At 37.7% G+C, this 10,579-nt stretch overlaps 2 pseudogenes; both read right to left on the bottom strand.

The window, feature by feature from the left end:
* Window positions 1-1,861: 1,861 nt before the first annotated feature.
* LOC149168661 (hyperosmolality-gated Ca2+ permeable channel 1.8 pseudogene) lies at window positions 1,862-3,956 on the bottom strand (annotated as a pseudogene).
* Window positions 3,957-7,577: 3,621 nt separating this feature from the next.
* LOC149168660 (hyperosmolality-gated Ca2+ permeable channel 1.8 pseudogene) lies at window positions 7,578-9,926 on the bottom strand (annotated as a pseudogene).
* Window positions 9,927-10,579: the final 653 nt, after the last annotated feature.

Here is a 10,579-nt window from a genome sequence, read left to right as displayed (position 1 = left end):
ATCAACCAAAAGTCTTCAAATGACTTAATAGATTTGGCAGGAAAGCTTTCAATCCACTGTTTACATTTCCCTTGAAATGAATCATAGAACAACATAATGCAAACATCCTCATGTTTAACTCTAAGAAGCTCGGTAAAATCAAAGAAATCTGATACATGCTTCAAAGCTAAACTCAAATTTCTCCATTGAATTTTGGACCATTCCTTAGAAAATATGCATCCTTGGGAAAATGATTTGGGAAACCATGAATTCCTGAAAAAATTATGCATGCATACCTTGAAATAAGAATGGTAGCATCTGGGTCCTTCATAACTCCAGTGGAATCACCATGAATCTATGAATTTCGAATTCTTCAACAATGGAGTTGCCAACATAGATTTGCAGCCTAGAAAATTCTTCTGAGCTCCTGCTACCTTCAGAAGTTCAGTCTTTTGTTTTTCAGGAATGAATAATCTTCAGACTCCTGGTAGACGCACCAAAATGTTATCTCAAAATCAGGCCCTGGAAGGTTGCAGACCAGGAAGACTTCAAGTAACTGTTTCAAACCTACTTTAGGTTGAGGTTTAGCCTCCCCGACCTGAGAGGGCTCTCTCAAAGGATTAAAGGTTTTTGATTATGATCAAGATGGCTAACTCTTGTGAAACAAATAAAAATGAAAATGGTGGAAACACAACTAACAAGTATCCATTGGGCTTATGGAGTCATATATGATTTAGTATTAACAGTAGGGTTGGCTTTGGATAGAAGTCAAGGCATTCAGATTTAAACACACCAAATATATAGAAGGCAGTTTATGAGTATATGAAGGAAATTAGAGCACTGTTAATGATTTCTAATTAATCACATACTCATAACACTGTAGATAACATGAAAAGACAACAAAAGAAACTCATTACATTGAACTCTTTATGATTCTTGAGAAGCATAAGCCAGTATTGTATTACCAAAAAAAACAGAGTCTTTACATAAGCCAAATATCAGAGCTTTTTTTTCCATAAATTTCCAACCCGTATTACATTGCTATTTCTCCTATATATAGAGCTCTTCTACCTAACTGAGATTCCTCCCCAAGCATGAGGGGAACTCGAATTCTCCTTATCATGACACCTATTGACATATTAAACTAACTATTAAAAGAAACTTACTACTAATTGACAGCTCTAGAAACCTAAAACAATTAGGATTCTAATTCTACATCATGCTGAACATAGCATTTATTACAATCAAGATTCATTCTCTGACAAGTGGTTTCCTTCAGCTTTAGCCTCGATGGATGTTTAAAGCTCTTTTCTAGCCCTTACTGTCTTATCTCTTCACTGCTGCTGAGAAATATGAAACCGCCCCTGTTTTTATGCTTTTGGTTTCCTCAAAGATATTCGGAAATAATTAACCATGCCCCTCTTCTTTGATTATACAAAAATGTATTAGAGTGCCACGTCCTTTATGTGCTGTCGACCTTGCCCCAGTGTGAGGACAAACCTCCTCCAAGCTGTTTGACATATCATGAACTGAAGTGACTATGATCACTTTATAACAAAAGGTTTAAATTTCAAATATATGTTTCCTCCACCTGTTTTTTTCCTTGTTGAATGTTGCCACCTATTACATGGTCGTTTGAAGAGATTCCTTTTCCAAAAATTTCCCCTCGGTCCCTCAAAATTGGTTGACTGAGTTTTAATTATGTAGCTACAGCAGTTTCGTAACGCGCTACGAAACTGCTGTGCATTATGCATCATCTTCAGCAGTTTCATAGCGCGCCAAGAAACTGCTGTGTAATCACCAAAACATAGCTTAATACCAAAAGTTTTCTATCTTGGGCTTCCTTATATTTAAATATTCTTTTCAGCTGCTCCAAAGCTTTTCAAAACTGAGTGGAGACGTATGATTCTTCAAGAAAAATGCAACAAGGAAAACCATCAAAATTTGGAACATAACCTTTCTCCTCATCATACTCTGGTGAGGCAATGTAGCTGTTCTCACTAGCTCCAGGGGTGTTCAGTTTTGAATGACGCTTGTCAGTACCAAACTATCATCGTCTCTCCATTCTCCCATTTCATTCTCCTCATTCTCTTCACTCTCAAAGATAGGATGCAAGTACGAATTAGTTAGGTATCCTTTGAGATTAAGGTTTGGTTCTATAGCCCGCTCCAAAGTATCCTTTGCCATGGCTTCCTCCAGTGGATATCTTCGGAAAGCAGGCTCAAAATGACTTTTACAAAACCTGTGAAACCAAATTTTCAACACTGGAAGGGCTAAAAGTATAGGCGTGGAGTCAGCTGCTTTTTTACTGCTTAGTAGACCAAGTAGTAGTAGCTGTGATATTACTAATGCAGCAACTATACGATTATGAACATGAGGCCAAAATGCTGCTACACTCTCATACTCTTGATTATACACATTGATAACCTGATGTCGATACACAAAGTATGCAAATCCAAAAAAGATGACTATGAAAGGTAGAAGTATTGGTGTGACCACTGCATACACTAGTCCAAGCAGAAAGTATAGTTGAAGTTGAGGAAGTGCTTCTGGGGAAACCGACACTGCTAGGATCCATGGCATTCTCCCTATCCTTCTTAGTCTTTACCAAAAATATGTTCTTCAGATGAAAAATGACTAATGGCTTCAATCGGAGAATTTCACTAGCAATGCTAGCCCATCCATCAACCATGATATAAGTGATGAAAGAGGTAGCTTTCATTGGTATTGAAACTCCAATAGCCTTTGGTATCTGTGTTGGAGATTGATGAAGAAAAGCATGAAGCTGTTGAAATGTTGTTCCAGTAATTATACTTCCAAGAAATAGATTCACCAACATAAAGTAATAATACTTTGCAACAGCTCTCCTTTCAAGTATAGATGTTGCTACATAACCTGCAATTTTTGACATGATCATCAAGATAGTAGGAAGTAAAATAAGAAATATCTTCAGAGCCAACCCTAGTAGAAATCCTTGAAGAAATGACTTGATAATTTTCATTTCTATTATTGGTTTCAGGAAGGGAGCAACATTCTCAATTCCATCAAGGTTGGCCAATGACTGGACTGCTGCAATTGGGTTCATGAAGAAAAATACAAGGAAAAAGAGTGTAACGCCCATGAGTAGTGTCCGAATTGCGATTGCAACAAATGGAATGGCCAGATTGCTCCAGTATACATCACAAGGCTCAGGGGTCCACTCTGTTAACCAAATTGTTGGGTTCTTGCTTTGTTGTGTTTGTGCACAAATAGCAGCTCCCCAGCGTGTTATTAAATGAAACAAATGCAACAGGCATGATTGCCTCAGGATCTTTTAGTACCCGTTCTCGTTCTTGGTTTATCATACCCATCAACTTCCTTGTGTAAAGAAGAAAAATGTGCTCCCTGATATTGCTTGCTCTAGAATTCAAAGTGCTGTATTTTGCATTTAGAACTTCAAAATGCGCATTATCAACACCTCGGGAACGAATAACCATTGCAGATGAAATTTCCATTATTGCATCACTCAGAAAATCACTGCTTGTTAGGTCATCACAATCTACTCCTTCCCACTCAACTTGCTCAATTATAGTTATTGCAAGTTTGATTCTTCTATCATATTCTACAGTTTCCAGAAACTTCAAATCATCACTGACAAAACTGTCTTCTTTGTGAAGGACCACCCTTCCATTTGTAATGACAGCATTATCGCTTGACCCAAGTCCAAACTCTGACGATAAAAAACCAGAAACCCTTTGCAAATAATCCTTGAAAGAGTCCCATGAGATTTCTGACAGTGCAGACCTCAAGCGATCTGACTTCAAATCATTTGCTTCAGCCAGCTTAGCAACTTCTTCAATAAAATCTTCGACATTGGTATTACTTGTTTGTGAACTATATAAATGTTGTGCTTCATACCAAATCATTAACTGGTTTAGAAATTCTAAAGCCTTGGCACGGTACCCTTTTGATTCCATCCAACAGATAGCGAAGTCCATGACCAAGAAATTTCAACCCTCTCTTTGAGGTAAGATCAACAACGAGAAGATGGGTAACTGGCTCCATGTCATCTTCAGTTTCTGGAGAATGTGACTATTGAAGTTTCACCAGCACTGAATCCCTCTTCATGGCGACGCAGGCATCTCCAATGACACTGTTTAATAAAACGAACACTCCACAAAGAATAAATGTTCCCGCCACAAGAAACCATGCACCAAGTACCAAAAAGTAAACGAGAGTCTTGAGTCCAAGAATAGAAAATAAAAGTCCAAGAAATGCGAGAACCAGCATTGCTGCAGCCACCACAATTAAGGTAAATCGCACATTCTCCAGTACATCCCTTATTGTCCGAGAATTATCTTTGGTTTTGTACTCTAGATCATTTGCTGCTCTCACTGGTTGTGCGTTGATGTCCACTGTTCATTGGACTACAAGGAAGCTTCTGCTCTGGCATTTGAGAACACAGAAGTGAAGCCATTACTCCTGTTATTTTCTCAATCCAGTCCATACGATCTATTGCACTCTCTGCTTGGCGGTGATCAATTTTATTTGCCATCTGTCCTCTGTAAGGGGTGCCATTTGACCCAACAATACCAATTTTGTCCATATCTTGAGAAATATAAGCCCAAAAGCCCAATCTTGAAAGAAAACTAAACTCGGACTAACACTAAATATTTACAGTCAAAATGATGTGAACAATTTAGAAATTGTTTCTTAGGTGGTAACAGGTGGCTCTACTTGGGATGGTGTGCCCCTGTGGTACACTAAGAATATGCAGGTCCAGTGCTTTGCCCTCTTTATAACAAACATAGATTTGCTTTACAAGCATCCCCTTCAAGCTTCTTGGGCCTTCACCTCGGGCTTAAGCTTGATGATCACTATAGGAGAAAGAAATCCACATCTACTGAAAAATGCTCAGTCAGCCTTGAGCTTATTTAAATTTTCCTACCTACCTACCCTATCAATTTCAAACTTCTTTCAGCTCAATCAATGTGAAATTTCCAATGTAGCCAATCATTTTTCTTATCTGATATTTGAGTTTTTTTACTGCATTGGAGTTCAGAGCCACTATTGTATTGTGATGACCACTGCCACTGAAATTGCCTCTGATCTTCATACAAAAGCTGAAACACTGGAGGGTAAAACTCTTCCATGTATTTAGCTATAGGATCCCATAATACATGATCAGCTTGATGATTCTCGTAACTTTCTAGTTGTGCCAAATGATCTTCAATAACAGTGTATTCTTCCTCAATCACAAAAGAGATAGGAAGCAACACCCTCTCCTTGTGTTCTGACATAGAAACTTTCTGAAAGGAATGATCATAACCATCAAGACTATATGATTGAATTTGACCTTGTATACCTTCAATGTCTTTCTCAATGTCCTCAGCAAATTCATCCAAAAATTTCATCTTATCCTCTGCCTTGCGCTCAAATGATTTTAGATACGAAGACAAGGACAAAGAAAAATTTTCATCTATTTCTTCATTAATATGATCATCATTCCATTTTTTTGAAACCTTGAATTGAAGGAGATTTAGCCACCACCTCTGATCTATCTATCCATTCCTCCAAAAACATCAACTAAAAGTCTTCAAATGACTTAATAGATTTGGCAGGAAAGCTTTCAATCCACTGTTTACATTTCCCTTGAAATGAATCATAGAACAACATAATGCAAACATCCTCATGTTTAACTCTAAGAAGCTCGGTAAAATCACAGAAATTTGATACATGCTTCAACGTTAAACTCAAATCTTCTCCATTGAATTTTGGACCATTCCTTAGAAAATATGCATCCTTGGGAAAATGATTTGGGAAACCATGAATTCCTGAAAAATTTATGCATGCATACGTTGAAATAAGAATGGTAGCATCTGGGTCCTTCATAACTCCAGTGGAATCACCATGAATCTATGAATTTCAAATTCTTCAACAATGGAGTCGCCAAGGTAGATTTGCAGCCTTGAAAATTCTTCTGAGCTCCCGCTACCTTCAGAAGTTCAGTCTTTTGTTTTCGGGAATGAATAATCTTCAGGCTCCTGGCAGACGCACCAAAATGTTATCTCAAAATCAGACCCTGGAAGGCTGCAAACCAGGAAGACTTCGAGTAACTGTTTCAAACCTACTTTAGGCTGAGGTTTAGCCTACCCAACTTGAGAGGGATCTCTCAAAGGATTAAAGGTTTTTGATTATGATCAAGATGGCTAACTCTTTTGAAACAAATAAAATGAAAATGGTGGAAACATAACTAACAAGTATCCATTGGACTTATGGAGTCATATATGATTCAGTATTAACAGTAGGGTTGGCTTTGCATAGAAGTCAAGGCATTCATATTTCAACACACCAAATATATAGAAGGCAGTTTACGAGTATATGAAGGAAATTAGAGCACTGTTAATGATTTCTACATAATAACATACTCATAACACTGTAGGTAACATGAAAAGACAACAAAAGAAACTCATTACATTGAACTCTTTATGATTCTTGAGAAGCATAAGCCAATACTGTATTACCAAAAAAAACAGAGTCTTTACATAAGCCAAATATTAGAGCTTTTTTGTCCATAAATTTCCAACCCATATTACATTGCTCTTTCTCCTATATATAGAGCTCTTCTGCCTAACTCAGATTCCTCCTCAACCATGAGGGGAACTCGAATTCTCCTTATCATGACACCTATTGACATATTAAACTAACTATTAAAAACAACTTACTACTAATTGACAGCTCTAGAAACCTAAAACAATTAGGATTCTAATTCTACATCATGCTGAACATAGCATTTATTACAATCAAGATTCATTCTCTGACAAGTGAATTCCTTCAGCTTTAGCCTTGATAGATGTTTAAAGCTCTTTGCTGGCCCTTACTATCTTATCTCTTCACTACTGCTGAGAAATATGAAACCACCCCTGTTTTTATGCTTTTGGTTTCCTCAAAGATATTCGGAAATAATTAACCATGCCCCTCTTCTTTGATTATAAAAAAATGTATTAGAGTGCCACGTCCTTTATGTGCTGTCGACCTTTCCCCTGTGTGAGGACAAACCTCCTCCAAGCTGTTTGACATATCATGAACTGTAGTGACTATGATCACTTTATAACAAAAGGTTTAAGGTTCAAATATATGTTTCCTCCCCCTATTTTTTTCCTTGTTGAATGTTGACACCTGTTATATGGTCCTTTGAAGAGATTCCTTTTCCAAAAATTTCCCCTCGGTCCCTCAAAATTGGTTGACTGAGTTTTAATTATGTAGCTACAGCAGTTTCGTAGCGCGCTACAAAACTGCTGTGCATTAGGCATCATCTTCAGCAATTTCGTAGCGCGCCACGAAACTGCTGTGTAATCACCAAAACACAGCTTAATACCAAAATTTTGCTATCTTGGGCTTCCTTATATTTAAATATTCTTTTCTGTTGCTCCAAAGCTTTTCAAAACTGAGTGGAGACGTATGATTCTTCAAGAAAAATGCAACAAGGAAAGCCATCAAAATTTGGAACATAACCTTTCTCCTCATGGTGAGGCAATGTTGTTGTTCTCTCTAGCTCCAGGGGTGTGCAGTTTTGAATGAGGCTTTGTCAGTACCAAACTATCATCGTCTCTCCATTCTCACATTTCATTCTCCTCATTCTCTTCACTCTTAAAGATAGGATGCAAGTACGAATTAGTTAGGTATCCTTTGAGATTAAGTTTTGGTTCTGTAGCCCACTCCAAAGTATCCTTTGCCATGGCTTCCTCCAGTGGATATCTTCGGAAAGCAGGCTCAAAACGACTTTTACAAAACCTGTGAAACCAAATGGTCAACACTGGAAGGGCTAAAAGTATAGGCTTGGAGTCAACTGCTTTTTTAGTGCTTAGCAGACTAAGTAGTAGTAGCTGTGATATTACTAATGCAGCAACTATATGACTATGAAAATGAGGCCAAAATGTTGCTACCCTCTCATACTCCTGATTATACACATTGATAACCTGATGTTGATACACAAAGTATGCAAATCCAAAAATGATGACTATGAAAGGAAAAAGTATTGGTGTGAGCACTGCTTCTGGGAAACCGACACTGCCAGGATCCATGGCATTCTCCCTATCCTTCTCAGTCTTCACCAAAAACATGTTCTTCAGATGAAAAATGAGTAATGGCTTCAATCGGCGAATTTCACCAGAAATGCCAGCCCATCCATCAACCATGATATAATTGATGAATGAGGTAGCTTTCATTGGTATTGAAACTCCAATAATCTTTGGTATCTATGTTGGAGATTGATGAAGAAAAGCATGAAGCTGTTGAAATATTGTTCCAGTAATTATACTTCCAAGAAATACATTCACCAGCATAAAGTAATAATACTTTTCAGCAGCTCTCCTTTCAAGTATAGATGTTGTTGCATAACCTTCAATTTTTGACATGATCATCAAGATAGTAGGAAGTAAAATAAGAAATATCTTCAAAGCCAACCCTGGTGGAAATCCTTGAAGAAATGACTTGATAATTTTCACTTCTATTATTGGTTTTAGGAAGGGAGCAACCTTCTCAATTCCATCAAGGTTGGCCAATGACTGGACTACTGCAATTGGGATCATGAAGAAAAATACAAGGAAAAAGAGTGTAACACCCATGAGTAGTTTCCGAATTGCGATCGCAACAAATGGAATGGCCAGAATTCTCCAGTATACATCATGAGGCTCAGGGGCCCACTTTGTTAACCAAATTGTTGGGTTCTTGCTTTGTTGTGTTTATGCACAAAAAGCAGCTCCCCATCGTGTCATTAAATGAAACAAACGCAACAGGCATGATTGCCTCAGGATCTTTCAGTACCCGTTCTCGTTCTTGGTTTATCATACCCATCGGCTTCCTTGTGTAAAGATGAAAAATGTGCTCCTTGATATTACTTGCTCTAGAATTCAAAGCGCTGTATTTAGCATTTAGAACTTCAAAATGTGCATTATCAGCACCTCGGGAACGAATAACCATTGCAGATGAAATTGCCATTATTGCATCACTCAGAAAATCACTGCTTGTTAGGTCACCACGATCTACTCCTTCCCACTCAACTTGCTCAATTATAGTTATTGCAGGTTTGATTCTTCTATCATATTCTACAGTTTCCAGAAACTTCAAATCATCAGTGACAAAACTGTCTTCTTTGTGAAGGACCACTCTTCCATTTGTAATGACAGCATTATCGCTTGACCCAAGTCCAAACTCTGATGATAAAAAAACTAGAAACCCTTTGCAAATAATCCTTGAAAGAGACCCATGAGATTTCTGACAGTGTAGACCTCAAGCAATCTGACTTCAAATCATTTGCTTCTGCTAGCTTAGCAACTTCTTCAATAAAATCTTCGACATTGGTATTACTTGTTTGTGAACTATATAAATTTTATGCTTCATACCAAATCATTAACTAGTTTAAAAATTCTAAAGCCTTGGCACGGTACCCTTTTGATTCCATCAAACAGATAGCGAAGTCCATGACTAAGAAATTTCAACCCTCTCTTTGAGGTAAGATCAACAGCGAGAAGATGGGTAACTGGCTTCATGTCATCTTCAGTTTCTGGAGAATGTGAATATTGAAGTTTCACCACCACTGAATCCCTCTTCATGGCGACGCAGGCATCTCCAACCGCACTATTTAATAAAACGAACACTCCACAAAGAATAAATGTTCCCGCCACAAGAAACCATGCACCAAGTACCAAAAAGTAAACCAGATTCTTGAGTCCAAGAATAGAAAATAAAAGTCCAAGAAATGCCAGAACCAGCATTGCTGCAGGCACCACAATTAAGGTAAATCGCACATTCTCCAGTACATCCCTTATTGTCCTAGAATTGTCTTTGGTTTTGGACTCCAGATCATTTGTGGCCCTCAATGAGCTGCTCTCACTGTTTGTGCCACTGCTCATTGGACTACAAGACAGCTTCTGCTCTGGAATTTGAGAACACAGAAGTGAAGCCATTACTCCTGTTATTTTCTCAATCCAATCCATACGATCTATTGCACTCTCTGCTTGGCGGTGATCAATTTTATTTGCCAGCTGTCATCTGTAAGGGGTTCCATTTGACCCAGTAATACCAATTTTGTCCATATCTTTAGAAATATAAGCCCAAAAGCCCAATCTTGAAAGAAAACTAAACTCGGACAAAAGCTAAACCTTTACAATCAAAATGATGTCAACAATTTAGAAATTGTTTCTTAGGTGATAACAGAACCTATATTAGGTTGGGTAGACCTACCTATGGTTTTCCAATCCATGGTTTTGGACGCTATGGTTTTCGGTCCATGGTATTGGATGTTGCGACATGTATAAATATGTATTGTAAATTTAAAGGAATATAATGAAAAATCAATCTAATAGTCCCGGTTTTGGGATCTAGGGGAAAATATCTGTGTATATGTGTTTTATGTGTTATGCTCTCGCATTGTTTATTTTCTGTGTTTTAGAATTCATATGTAGGTAATTTCTATACGGGGTTAAAACCTACAACTAGGTGAATAAAAACAGTTAGTCACCATAACCTTTCCAAGTGAAATACTACCAAAAATTAGCAATATTAAGAGACCCAACTAAAAATGACTAACATAAATGACTAATTTAGTCACGAGTTAAAA

Source organism: Pinus tabuliformis, chromosome 4_2 (assembly GCF_031772625.1).
Source record: "Pinus tabuliformis cultivar Carrire ecotype Pingquan chromosome 4_2, CPIR1, whole genome shotgun sequence".
Lineage (NCBI taxonomy): Eukaryota > Viridiplantae > Streptophyta > Pinopsida > Pinales > Pinaceae > Pinus > Pinus tabuliformis.
This window is presented reverse-complemented; position numbering and strand designations above follow the sequence as displayed.